The sequence below is a fragment of the Kryptolebias marmoratus genome, linkage group LG11 (genome assembly GCF_001649575.2).
Source record: "Kryptolebias marmoratus isolate JLee-2015 linkage group LG11, ASM164957v2, whole genome shotgun sequence".
Taxonomy (NCBI): Eukaryota; Metazoa; Chordata; class Actinopteri; order Cyprinodontiformes; family Rivulidae; genus Kryptolebias; species Kryptolebias marmoratus.
The window spans coordinates 7,550,645-7,561,625 of NC_051440.1; positions in this window are offsets into that span (position 1 = coordinate 7,550,645).

Below are 10,981 nucleotides of genomic sequence, written 5' to 3' on the forward strand. Positions count from 1 at the left end.
CACGAGAGCTGAGTCAGATAAGGCTAACGCCCGAGGAAGAGAACCAAAAACCTTTGTGTTGTTAAAAGACAGAGTTTGTTTCCTCTTTTACTTGAGAGAAGCTACACTTGGCACAAGCCTGAAAAATTAATTTCCGTAGCAACAAATCCTCAACTGAATCCTGCTCCAACTGCAAAACAGCTTAACAGAAACCTAACATCAGAGCAGCAGCTAAAACCACTGCTTGGCTCATTGATGCTAACATTGTTAGCTGCTCATTGGAACATATTAACTTAGCCTTATTTTCTTACAGCAACTAAAGTAAACGGAAATACAATTGGGAAAATGAATAAAGGGATAAATGAAAATAAATAAATGTTTTTTTTACTCTTTTTTTATTTATTTTACTCATTTATTTAGTTATTTTACCCATTTTTTAATTTATTTAATTTTGGCCGAAATGGCTCTCCATAAAAAACAGCCTTCTCATGTCTCACATTGAATAAAAGTCTGATAAATAACTTTTTTTCTTTTTTTCCTCCCAAATCTCTCATTTTACCACTAGATGGCGAAGTAATTTCAAAAATCTACTCTGAAGTTTCAGTGTTTCGTAAAACTAACACATCCATAAAGAAATTGGCAGTTTTTCAAGTGTTACCTTGAAAAGTTTTATAAATGAATTATGTATTTATGGTTCATGTTCTACTTCTTTTTTTTTATTACCTTGAAGGAAGGTAATTTCTGATTCAGTTCAGGAGCACATTTGTTCTTCTTAGAAATAATAAAACTGAAGACAAATATCAGGGCTGAGTTAGTGGACTTAAATGATCTGCTTGATTATTTTTTTCCTCCTTGTTGCTGACTTGAAAAAAGTTTCTAGCTTGAATCAAGGATTTATAACCACTAGATGGAGACAGGATGGTAAAAAAAACCTCCTCTTCATAGGGTTAGTTTATCTGCCCATTTCTTTTTCATATGTTCTTCTTAATTGATGTCATAGCTTTATTTTGTAATGTTTAACTATCTTTTAACCTGTTGTACTTTACTGTATTACTGTGTCTACATTATAAACATAATGCAGTGATGTTAAATAAACAAGTAAAAGCTAGGAGAATAATCAAAAATCAATTTTAATTACCATATTCTGAGTTTTTAAGACTTTTATCTTGTTTTTCCCATGAAAACATTGAATACAAACCTTGTCTGTCAACCAAACACAAAGTGTACGGTCCCTAGACATTTTCTGATAAGTACCTCAAGTAGCAAAACTGACAGATTCTTTAAAACACGTCTAAATTTAGACTTGTTTCTCAAACAGACTGAATCCAAAATCTAACCCTTGCTGCTGTGCTTGTCACCACATGAAGAGCTGGCATCATATAGTCTGTATACTATGTGTACCAATATATAGGTTGGCTTATATATTTATGCCAAATAAAGATTTTTATTTAATTCCTATTTTCAAATGTAATTTTTGTTACTATTTGGTTTCTACTGCACTGAGCTGTTTCTTTTTTCCCCCTCTAGTGAGAATTTGATTAGTTTACAGCTAGAATAGCTAATTTCTTTTACTAATAACTTAAAGGAATAGTCTAATCAACTTTGAAGTGATATTCAGTAGTTAGTACTTCTTCAGCTGTGACATCAGTCATAGAGGACAGGGTCTGGAGAAAAGAGGAGACGTCTTCATCCAGGCTAGGTTAATGGATAGTGTTTACTTGTTTTTTAATTGTTTTTCAGGCTTATAACTCAACTTTTTCTCAAAAACAACATACCAGTGTGAAAGAATTGTGCATTCGCTAATATTAAACCTCTACACTTTTGAATGACATTGTTTAGTTTGTCACTGTTTAGTTTGTCACAGATGTTCGGTTGAACAACATCCGCTTTACTATGCAAATATATGTGTGCCGAGTGCAGAGAGACTGTGTATATGCAGATGGTAAAGGCTGCTGAATGTATGCGTCTCTGGCCGCCTGATCATCATGTCTAGTCAAATATACCACTGATACTAATAAATTCAGCAGCCTTGGCACCATGAGCCTAAACATGGCCTATCTGTGCTCGCTCAGCACACATACATTTGTGTAGTAACACTGGTTGTTGGGTTCAGACAGTTGTGACAAACTAAACAGTGTCATGCATGTCGCTCACACTGGTATGTGGTTTTGGAAAAGAGTTGTGTTATAAACCTAAAAGTTATAAACCTAAAAAATTATGAGAAAAAAACCCAGCATACTCTTAGCTCCATGACTGGTGTCAAGGCTGATAAGGTCATAACTATGGCTAACCTCTAGACAGAACATCACTTCAAAGTTAAATGGACTATTTCTTTAAGAAATGCCCTTTCAGGACCATTAGGGAAAGGGGGGACTGGACCTTGACAGATGCCCAGATTAGGACTTTAATCTCCCGTGCCAAAAGTCCTGGCACTGTGCTTTGGACCCTGGATGTCCCGTTAACACTAGGCTGCCTGCAAACAAAAGAGGAGAAATCAACAAATCAATGGGCCTCAAGCCCCACCAGGGGAGGGGAAAGAGGTGGGGGTGAAGTGGTTTGGGAGGTGGGTTGTGCTGGGCTGGGCTGGCAGATCAGAAGGGGATGCATGAGGATTAGGGCCAAGCAGAGGGGGGAAGGTGGCTGAGCGAATTAGGAAACCAATTCAAACACTTGTTATAGGAGGCAGACTCAGAGGTGTGTGCGCCTGGACGGATGGATCGGGAGGGGTGGGAGTGGGGAGGGGTATAATCTGCCCTGGCCTTGGCCCGGTGCCCTAGTGTGGATTAGACTGGGCCCCTAAGAGCCCAGAGAGCAGCGCCGCTGGCCAGGATTAATCACATTCTAACAGGTGTTTTCTTTTGTGGCTCTGAGGGGGGGTCGCTCCATCACTCACTCAAAGAGCAAATCATGAAGTTATTGGCTATTATCGAGCTATACTATAGAGCCAAAAGGGCGGACATGTGTTTGTGTGTAAGTTGGACAATGTTTATTTTTGGATTTTTATGAGCTAGAATACACACAACGGGCTGCTTAGTGATGAGTGCATGTTGGTCTGTTCCTCATGAAACAGTAGGTTACATCTGGAAAAAAAGATTAGGGGAGATGAGAGAAATTGTCCAAACTGATAATAAAATTCCTCAAAAACAGTAAACTTGATCCAAGGTGCGCCTGATCAGTTGTATCAAGTAAGATGCTGAACTATTTTGACAACCCATCCAAGTGTACAGATTTTTTTTTTCTTTCTAAATCACTGTGGAAAGACTCCTTGTGTTTTCAGTTCACACTTCAAACCAGCTCTAGTGAGTGAAGGTGTGTACATGTGTGTGTGTGTGTCTGAGGGTGTAACGGCAGACAGGAGGGAGGAGTAGCGATCAGGAGAGTGGGGAGAGCTCGAAAAGCTCTGCTGCTCTCACGCTGAGTCTTTAATGAAGTGAAACGACTGCCTGGTCAGTTCCTCCCAGCTGTTGTCCCCACAAAGCCAACATGTTTGCCCTTGGCTCTTTGTCCCACTCGGGCTGCCATACCTCCAAATGACCCGGAGAACATGGAAAAATAAAAGCAATGCATCTGCTGTGCTGTTGACTCCAACTGCTCAGGAATGCAACCATGTCTCCATCTGTTATGTCCACCCACCCCACCACCACCACCACCACCACCACCACACACACACGCATATACGCACACATACCACTCCCCCATTTAGGATTAAATTGGGTTCTGGTAAGGCTCATCAAAAAGCCTCAAGAATGTGGCCAGGCCTGAAACCAAATCAATTATAATATAATACAGGAAATTTGTTTGACTTATATGCAATTTTGCATATCTCCCATCACATGGTCTGTATTTTCTAGATAAAGTTAAACTACATTAATGCAATATATATAGTTATATAGAGAGAAATAACAAACAGGACACAAGATTGCAAGATGTTGTGTTAGGGATATTGATGACATTTAATGGAAATATTTAAGTTAAAGTTATTGACCTGCATACAGTATAACAATGCAGCAATTTACCTTTACAGAAATCAAAGGGTTCTTCATCATTATTGTTAAAAAAAAAATTTAAAAAAAAAACTTTTCCATGCTTTTGAGGGATGTACCTTTTTTGTGACTACTTTCCCCCCATTCTGACCCCGTTCAGATCTGGTATTTAACTCTGCATCTGCATACAGAGCAAGCAATTGACATCAGGTGGCAGAAACATGTTTTAGGGTTGGCATTCAACAGCCAGGCGTGAACGCTCTCAGTCAAATCTACCTGCAAAACAATCACCCAAGACAGATAAAGGCCTGAACAGGGCCTTTAGATCTTTGAAGCTTGAAATCTTCCTCTTTTTTAATTGCTTAGGCAAAACTTTGCAAAGAAAAGAGTCATTTCTTTCTGAAATACACAATTAACACAATCACACTGCCAATTAGAAAAACACCCTGTATTTTTTTTTGCAAACTGAAACACTTTTTGTAAAATATAAAGACTAATTTATAGAAACTAAATGATATTTTGCTTTGTGAGGTTTACAGAAAAAGTACAAATAAAATCAACAATCACCAATGCTGCAGACGGCTGAAAAGATTTATTTCTTAGCATTTATTCGAGTCAGTCAGCATGGAAGTCGGAACAAAATACAGCATAGATTTCTTACTAGAATAGGCTCACCAATTATTCGTCCTGTTAAATGCAAACACACACACAGTAATTACAGCTACTGTAGGTGAAAAATCTCTAGTCTAGGCATCATCTTCTTGCTTATCTTACATGCATTTTATTTAATAAAGTTGGTCCTCTGATTCTTTCTGTGTGCTTCCTCAAGTCTTCCTTCTTCTTTTCCCTAGGTAGTCAAGAGAGGAAAACAAGTGAACTCACCCACAACCAGTTTTTTTACAGTGCTTATAGTTGATTGGTGTGTTTTCAATTAAGAACATACATATATGTTTGACTAATGTGTGATTATTTGGTTAGAACTGATTCACTGATCCGGGCATTTGAAAAGTCAGGAAGTGACGTCATTCTATCTTTTTTTTACTTAAGTAGTTAAATATGTATAGTGTTTTGCAAAAAGGGTGAGCTGACGTTGTGCTTAGTGCAAATCTGGGTGGGTGTTTTGCTGTTTGAGTGAGGTGTTATTATGGCAACATCATCAGATGATATCAGATGATACATGCTATTAAAAATAAATAAATGAATAAATAAAACAAGCCCAAAAATTTAACTTTTGGCAAACTTTGATGGAAAGCTAGTTTTCTATATGTCTGAAGCATAAATCTATGTTTCTGTTCCTGCAGGACTCTCACTTTGGGTCTAACTGCTGTACAGCTGGCTGTGTGAAGCCAGAGATCTGCTTGAAACATTACTGTGGAGTGTGTGGCATGACTCATCGGGTGGTCAGTAGGTGGATCTTTTGTTCAAGAGGACCAAATGAACGTCAACAGGAAGATGACAGCAAACCCACCCTGTTTTTCCTTGGCTCACTGAGTGTGAGCGGAGGGTTTCACTTCTCCTGTGTGGTCTGCACACTGCTGGATGTGGTGACCACCAGAGCCTGTCACTTCCATCCACATGTCAACAGAGAGCTGAGGTCCTCCACTGTCTCTGTCTAAGTGTGGGGTCCTGATGACGCTTTAACAGTTGTCTTTATGTGTTTCCACATGGAATGATTCTGAGTCTGCTTAATTGTGTCATTTTATTTTCTTCCAGTAAAGTCCAGTTAAATGTTATTTAAACATGTCTTTTCTAAAACCATGTCATAATGATTGGTATTTAGGCAAATTCAAGATGCTTTCAGACATGATATTTATTTATTTATTGTTTCTTTAATATGTTACAAATAGGATTTTAAATTGATAGTTTAGTTCTTTTGTTGTGGGGTTCTGTGGAAAAGATAGGACCAATTAATATCTTACCTGCTGTAGATAGCTCTTTGAGGAAGCTGAAATTAGTTTAATTCTGACAAGCTGACATCTAGTCCCAGTGGGATCTGCTTTTTCCCCTTCTCCTTTTCAGGTCGGGGGGAGCTGGTGCCTACCTCCAGCCATCACACAGTGGTTCATGCTAACTCTATTTTATGAACCTTGACATTGCTGCCAATACACTTTGATTATGGCCCCACTCGGACTAGCCATTAGCTCGCCATTATTTTTCACACTGAGGTCATTTAAAGAGCAATCTACAAACGGTAAGATAATAATTGTTCCAATAAGAGCTTCTGCTGTCAGAGGGTATTGATACAGCTTATCACATCCACTCGTTTTCTGTTTGAACTTTTGTTTATTTGGTCAAGACAGCCCAGCACCTGAACCCTGATATATCTATAATCCGTTCCATTTGTCTTAACAATTTTACAGAGTTTCTCTCACGTCTCTTGTAAACATCCTAAGTTGATGTCATTTGGTGACAGAGTGAAATGGCTCCACTGAAGCTTCCTGCGTACAATCAACTGCTGTGAGTGGTGAGGAGGACTTTGTCACTTTTCTGACCACAGGAAGTGACATTTAAAGCATCACAGAGCAGCACAGCACCATGACTTCACACCGTGATCTCCTGGGTGAGTTAACAGGATCCTGCTGTGTGGGGTAATGAGGTGACAAGTTTAACACATTTCATCAAACAGTCTTAACGGGACTTCTTCGACTGTGGTGGTTGTGCCACAAATCTTTACTCATCCTCGATGGACCTGACTGAACTTTACTCATGGACAGACAGCTGGTGGGAGATCCTGGCCTTGTTTTTTAACCAGATGGTGATCAATTGCACTTGCTCTGTGCTCTGCACTAAATCAGTTTGTCAATACTTTCTTGAGATGAAAATCATAGATAATCTCAACTAATCTCTGGACTGTAACTAATAGAACAGAGGATTACAAAGGATTATATTTTATAAATGACAGGGCTTACTTGGGTTTATCTAAGAAAAAAAAAGACGAGATGTTCACATCACATAGCACAGCCTCAATGCTGTGTAAAAAAAGATCTTAATTTAAACATGGAGGAAAGTGGCCCATAGTTAAGAAGCATAAGGCCTAAACAGCGACCTACAGGTGAACAATATCTGAAAATTATGTCTCTCAGGAAGAGGAAAAAGTTTCATCACTTTCAGCTGATCATGTGGAAACTTTTTTTTAATATATCTTTGGGACCCACCTTATTGGTGTTAAAGTACTACTTTATTAGTGCCAAATTGTTTTTCATAAATTCAGCTAATGAAATGAGAACCAATTGTACATTTGCGACAAGCTGTTGATAGCAAGGTGCAAAAACATTTATTTTAAAATGAATTCTTTGCCAGATTGTATGTTTTATGTTAACACAACACTGGGTCATCTTTTGAATGAAGGCAGACCCAAGTGGCTACAAATAACATAATTACACACTGAACTGAAAAAGAGTACAAAAGAAGCCACAGTGCACAGGAAAAACAAACAAAACTTTGAAAACCTTCAGGAAACCTGAATTTTACTAGAAAGTCTGGCTGTTTAACAAGTAAAATTTAAAGAAATTAACTATGCTACTTGCATACTACGTACTTGCAAATAGTGCCATTTCTCTTGTAAGGTTACTTTGAAATACTGTTAAATGCAGCCCAAAGATTTGTTTTTCAATCTTTTCTTGTTTTTTTTAGTTATTTGTTAAAGATGTCTCAGGACAAGAGAGAAAAATTAAAAGGAGAAAAAATGAGCTAAAAAGAACAGGTCTGGTAAAAAAGGCTCATTAGGGCCACCTTCATTAAAGCTTCTGATCCTTGGCTCTGGTCCAAACAAAGAGTAAAATATTCTTCTTTCAACTAAATGCCTTTTTCCTTTGATGTCTGCAAGGCTCATTTCCCCTAAATAAAAGTGTCCCACATTCCATTGCATTTTTTTTTTGTTAAACTCTAAACAAAAGTAGCCTTATGGCAGCCAACCCTTATCACAGCCCAGCAGAGGCAGCCTGACACACTGGGGACGCCCAGCTCCAGCAGGCCAGCTGGAGTTAGTGCTGCTGAGGTGTGACTGCAGTGACAGGTGACTGGTGATGGACACTCAGCCCATGTTGGTTTAGAGCGGGGGTGTCAAACTCCATTCCTCAGGGGCCGCTCTCCTGCATGTTTTAGATGTGTTTTTGCTTTAAAACACCTGGTTTAAGTAGATGACTTGTTACCATGCTCCTGGAGAACTTGATGATTTGGTGAGGATGTAATTAAACCTTTTGAATCAGGTGTGTTGGAGCAGAAAAATCTAAACCTCTCAGGACAGCGGCCCTCAAGGCCTGGAGTTTGACACCCCTGGTTTAGAGGTTTCCAGTCCAGGGTCCACTGTGACGGATGGGTTCAACTGAGGTGTTGCTGGTTAGAGGAACCCGATAAATCAGTTAGCCAGAGGAATCTCCAACTGAGCTCTATTTACTCCGATGAATCACAGCATCAGAGCGCTCTTGGCCTGTTAGCGAGGACTTATCTCTACTTCTGACTCATATAATCTTTTAAAACAAGGCACCGCACCAACATATAGAGAAAGTGCCATCTGACAGAACCACCCTGTAATATCATTTTATCTTTAAATACCAAGTCCTAAAGTTCACCTCTTGGGCTACTGTCCAAAAAGCACAACTTCCAGAAACTATTGCAGTTTTTTCTGCAATAAATCACACAAAATAAAAAAAATTGTGATATCCTTGTATCCGTTGCAAACGTGTAATCATGGGTTAGTTTTATCAATAAACTTGTGGTAACAATGTTTTTTGGTTTGTTTGTTTGTTTAAATTTGTTCTTTTTATATTCTTCTTTTAGGTCACACCCAGGGGAACTAAAGCCGAAGGGCCAGAAACGGCCCTTTAAGCCATCTCACTCTGGTCCTCAACATCACCATACGAAAATAAAACAACTTGAAATAAACAAATGAAAACCAGGATTTTATTTATGACTCTTGAGAAAAATTACCACAAAGTCTATACTAACTTTTTTTTTTTTTCAATTTACAAAATAAGTGTTAGACAGACACACACACACACCCATGTTATGTCTCTCTATCTTTGCAGGGACTTTCCATTGACTTCCATTCATATCTACACCCTAACTACAGCCTAACCCTGACCCTTACCCTAACCCTAACCATTACCAGTACATACCTAACCCCAAACCAAACATAAACTCAATTCACACCTTAGTCCTAAACCTAACCCTTAACCCAAAAACATAATTTCTCCTCGTGGGGACAAGGCTTTGGTCCCCACAAGGAGCAGTTGGTCCTCACAAGGTAGTATATGTTAGGAAAATTGTCCCCACAGTGTATCAAATACATGGACACACACACAAAAGGCCTGAAGATTCTTTTGTAAAGTTTTTAAGGTTGAAGGTCATGCTGACAAATGTAGATGAAAGATATGTAAAAAGAATGACAAAATACTGGATTTTTAGAACCAAAAAAAACCCTGATGTCTGAATTAAGTGTTAGTTCACAACCAATAATGTAATAATGTTTAATATGCTAAAAGAGCTTCCTTTTTTTGTTTGGGATCAAGCATGGCAGCTGTGCAAACTTAACAAAAAAGAAAATAGATGAAAAGTTCTGAAAGAGACTTCCAACATGTACGCCTGAAAGAATAATTATATAAAGCATTAAACAGTCTACAGAAACGAAACAAATGGTAGCGTCACGTTGACATTCAAATGAAGGGAACCATTTCTTTGTATATTTTTTGAAATATTACAATGTGGATGATAGATGTGTGTAATGTCCCTCGTTAATTAAGTCAAAATGGCAAGGTTATGTTTTAATTCATTTCCATGCAAGAATATGGAAAAAAGCTTCAAACCTTCAAGCAGCTCTGGATATATCTCATTAGGTTATCTCGATCATATGCGACAGGACTTAATGTCTCTTGATAAATCTTATTTTAGAAATATAAATGATTAATTCATATCAATTTCTCAATCAGTTTGCCAGTTTACCTTAGGAGTTTTAGGTAGTTCAATACAATTTTAGGGTTTTACTTTTTTTTTCCACTTTAACATCTGCCAATCGTTTATTCACTTTGGACTATAGTTAGAATTTTTTTTTTTTGCACTCATTAAACAAAAGTAGAAGCAGCAGCATTGAGAAGAAAAAACAAATCAATTAGCCAACAATTTAAAATTCACTGTCTAATTTCAGTAAATTAAATCCAACTGTGATTTAATTTGAAGTGACATTTTATGAAATTGCCACGTAATTTAATTTAGGGTTAGCTGGGCGTACAGTCATTGTCATGTTGGGTTTTAATCGTCTGACCCACATGCAAGAACACCCACAGTACAAGGGAAATCAGTAATTATATTTATTGCAGAGAATGACAGAAAAAGGGGAAAAACTGGTCCGGAGAGGATTCGATGCTTCTGGTTGGAGCTAAGGGTGAAAGAGTATGGTGAGTTCGATGACTGGAGGAAATGGTAAACTGCTGGAAAAAAACTTAACGTTCTTACTTTAGCTGAGATGATACGGACCGGGGGGGGAGTCTGAAGGATCCTGGGCGGATTACTTGAGGTCGAGTGTTGCTGCTTCGCTTATGGTGGTGGGGCAGCTCTGGAGGGCGGACGAGATCTGGGCGGGTTTCGTTATGGCCGGAGAGAGGAGGGCAGCGAGCGTGGAGATCCGATCACCAAGGTGGGAATCAGGGACTTGGGCATCCGGTGGGCAAAAATCCACCGGCGTCACAAGGAGAGGTTCTGCGCTGGGTTTCCACTAAGGGGTTCACAGCTTCTGTAGTGAGAGTTCCTATGGAAGCACAAAAAACAAAGAATCACTAGAAATTCACAAAGTTCGATCACTGGAGAACTTCAGGTGGCCTGTAATACCAAAACTGGCAAAACACTCTGGCACTGGTGTGTAGGCTGCCTCCTCCTCTTATGCTCCTCCAAACGAGATAATGCAGTGCAGGTGATGAATATCAGCTGGTCCACGCCCTCCAGGAATGACTGCCCGGCGCCCCCTGAAGGATGGACAGGGAAACAGCAACCCCAACCACAGACAGGAAACACCCAGGAACCCAACA